Consider the following 3,988-nt stretch of genomic DNA (forward strand, 5'->3'; position numbering starts at 1 on the left):
GTGTCCCCACTGGATCTATCTTCACTGCCCCTTTTTATAGGGGCAGACCTTGTGTGACCCTAGTGACAGGAGGCATACCCAGACAAGGGTCAGCCCCTGGTATACTGAGCACATGTGCTCCATGCAGCGTTGTGCAGTTTCGGGTGTCTGTAACGGTGGGGTACAATGGTAGAGCTGCTGGTTCTGCAAGGTCCTTTGTCTTTCAAATGCTGGGTTCTTGTCTCTGTTCCTGGGTGAGATCTGTGGTTCCTGGATGAATCAATGCGAGGTAATAGCCTGGTCCTTACAGGCCATTCAGTAGAAGCCTGCTACCAATGTATTTCAATCATTCCCAATCACTCTCATTCATCCGGGAACCAATTTACATGGGAGGAGTACATGAATCATACAGTTGCAATATAGGGGATGCCCGGGCAGAGGACACAAATTGGAGGCTTGACATACAAAATGGAAACTTGACATGACTTATGCTAACTTATATATATAGGCCTAAAACAGTAATCACACAATATAAAGCAGTACAAAAATAATAATTATCACTTACAAAACAGTGGGTAGCAATATCAAAATAGCAGGGAATTCATTTGAAAAGAGGAGAGAGAAAAATAAAACTTACTCTCTAAAATAAAAGTTTATCAAAGTTAAAGTTTATCCTACATCTTAGCTTACTTATACTTATCTACAGGGAATAGGGAGGGAGAGGAAAAAGTCAGAAATGGTTGGGGAAGGGGAAGGAATGCATTTTAAAATAAAGAAAAAAAGAAAAACTGGGGGTTTTGCTACAATCGGGTCCAGCCCCTTACACCAACCAGGAAAAATAACTGGGAGTCAGGTGACCCCAACAAGGTGACTGTCTAGCCTCCTCTTGAAGATTTCCAAGGTAGGTGATTGCATCACATATGGAGGGAGCTTTTTCTAGTCTGAACACCCTGATTGTAAAGAAGTTTTTCCTGAAGTTGAGCCTGAATCGATCTTCCAGGAGTTCGTGGCCATTACTCCTGGTTTTCCCCTCTGGTGACCAGTTGCTCACCGAGCCCTTGAAGTACTCCCATAGTGTAGCAGTAAGCTGCTATCAGGTCCCCTCTCAGCCTTGTTTTCCTCAGGTTGAAGAATCCCATGTCCCTCAGCCTTTCCTTGTATGCCTTTCCTTTTAAGACTCTGATCATACGGGTGGCTCTTCTTTGGACACTCTCAAGCTTGTCCACATCCTTGTTAAAGTGCGGTGCCCAGAACTGGACGCAGTACTCCAGCTGCGGTCTCACCAGTGCTGATTAGAACGGAAGAATCACCTCCTTGGCTTTGCTGGAGATGCATCAATCGATGCATGCCAGAGTATTATTTGCTCTACTGGCTACAGCATCGCACTGCAGGCTCATATTCATACCGTGGTCTATAATTACTCCCAGGTCCCTTTCATTCTTAGTGCTAGACACTTTGGTGCCACCAGGCCTGTAGGTGCGTTGGGAGTTGCTTGTTCTGAAGTGGAACACATTACATTTCTCAATATTGAACTTCAGGTTCCGATCCGTCCAACTTGCCAGCCTACCTAGGTCTGCCTGTAACTGTAGCCTATCTTCACGTGTGACCACGCTGCCCCATAACTTGGTGTCATCCACGAATTTGGCCAGTGAGCACTTCACCCCACATCCAAATCATTAATAAATGCTGAAAAGTACTGGACTGAGCACAGACCCCGGTGGGACACCACTGCCCACTTCTTGCCAGGATGACACAGATCTGTTCACTACAACTCTCCGGGACCTATCCTGCAGTCAGTTTCTCACCCACCTGACTGTCTTGGAGTTAAGCCCATAATCCTCCAATTTTCTCGCAAGGACATTGTAGGATACCAAATCAAAGGCCTTTTGGAAGTCTAGGTATACAATGTCAACCTGCTCTCTCATGTCCAGGTGGCAAGTTACCTGGTCATAGGAGATGAGGTTGGTACAGCAAGACCTGCCCGCGATGAAGTCACGCTGGCTGCCATTCAGAATCTTACCTTCTGCAAGCTTATCGCAGATAGACTTCTTGATGAACTTTTCTAGGATGGAAGTTAGGCTGACTGGCCTGTAGTTACCAGGGTCCTCCTTCCTGCCCTTCTTGTGGATGGGCACAACATTGGCCCTCTTCCAGTCCTCAGGGACTTCTCCACAGCGCCACGAGTTGTGGAAAAGTTTTGCCAGCAGTTCCACAATGACTTCGGCCAGCTCCTTCAGCAATCGTGGATGAAGATCATCTAGTCCTGCTGATTTGTATACATCTAATTTTATTAATTGGTCATACACTAATCACATTGCCCACTGTTGCCCCCCCCGGGCAACAAGCCTGAAAGAGCAGAAAACCTGGACATTTGCTCTTATTTTAAAAACCTGCCCAGACGCAGCACAGGGGGCCAAAAAAGAGCACATGTCCAGGAAAACCTGGATGTATGGTATCCCTACTGAGAAAGGCAATCCAGCCATAGAGCTGCCCCGGCCCCGCTGTATGCCCAGGAGGCAGCAGAATGTGCCACAGCCAGGTGGCGCTTGGTCCAGGTGGGACCAAGGGACCCGCCACAGACTGGACAAAGCCCCTCCATGGGCTGGATCCAGCCCACAGGCTGTATTTTGCTCACCCCTGGGTAAGAGGGTACTTCAGCTACCTGCTGGCTCCTCCATAGTGAAGCACCTTTGTACCCCAACCAGCCCCTCCGCAGCATGCTGAGCCAGGTCAGAGCAACTCCAGGCAGATGGGCTGATCCCCCAGGCCTGCTGCCAGCTGGGGTTGCTCAGCTCAGCTCAACATGTTGTACTGCTTTTTTCTGGTGCGTGTTTTGTGTAAACCTACACATGTAAATGCAGAGCCTAGGAGCAATGAACTCCAGCGTGATATGCACCAAAGCTTATTGCTTGGCATCCATCGCACATGTAGATGTACCCACTGGGCATCCCCACAAGTGCACACTAGCGGTTTGCAGCACCACATATCGCATGTGCTGCGCATGCAGGTGCTCGCTGCATGGCTAATTTCCAGTGTGGCAGGTTTTTTTGACACCAGGAGATCCTGGTGTCAAAAAAACCCACACCAGAAAAAAGTGGGGCAGCAGATGTGTCTGCAGCTTGCACGACCCGCACCCGGAACCATGCTTTGATTGCTGGCTAGGCTCCACAGGCCCCAATCACTGCCGTTGCAGCCCCAGGAAGACCCCCGGTGAGGCTGCGGGGGCCAGCCCATATGCTGGCCACAGCCTCCCCTAACCCAACCAGGGCAACTCATCTCCTGCCAAAGCACTTGTGCAAGGCAGTTCCCTGGGGAACACCTGTCCCTGGGAAACCGCACGTTCCCACTCAAGAGAACACATCCACTGCATCCAGCGTCCAAGGGACATTTTTGAAGTTGCCATTCTGCACATTCCTCCAACTGCAGTACAGCAGGGCTGGTGAAGGCAGAGCGGCGTCCCTCGCTTTAGCCAGGCAACACTAGGGTGCGCACATGTCAAAATTGGGCCTGGTGGGGGTGGGGTCACTACCGTCTCTGGTAAATCAAGTTCTTGGCTTAGAGACGAAAGCCTTTACGTTGTGACGCACAACGCCCCCGAACGCCCAGGCCGCAAGCGCCTTCGGGCGCTGCCAGGTGCCAGGCTCGCTCACGCAAGCAACTGCAGTCACACACCCCGCGCATGCGCAGCCCGGCAGCGCACACGAAGCCACACCCCTCCCCCGGCTTCGGAACCCCAGACGGCTCCGCCCCCTCCCCCGCCGGCGCATTTTGATTGGCCCAGCCTGCCGTCACTCCCAACACTCCCACCCGTCCTCCAATGGGCGCTAACCCCGCCTCTTCCCCTTCCGGCGGCGGGGGCCGTTGGGTGGCCGCGCGCCGCAATGGAGGCTAGCCTGACGTGCGCCGTGTGTCTGTCGCTGTTCGAGGAGCCGGTGACGCTGCCGCTCTGCTCTCATAACTTCTGCCGCGGCTGCGTGCTCGAGTGCCTGGCCTCCGCCGAGGGGCCGCC

This window comes from Crocodylus porosus, unplaced genomic scaffold (genome assembly GCF_001723895.1).
Source record: "Crocodylus porosus isolate Cpor-Errol unplaced genomic scaffold, CroPor_comp1, whole genome shotgun sequence".
Classification (NCBI taxonomy): Eukaryota; Metazoa; Chordata; order Crocodylia; family Crocodylidae; genus Crocodylus; species Crocodylus porosus.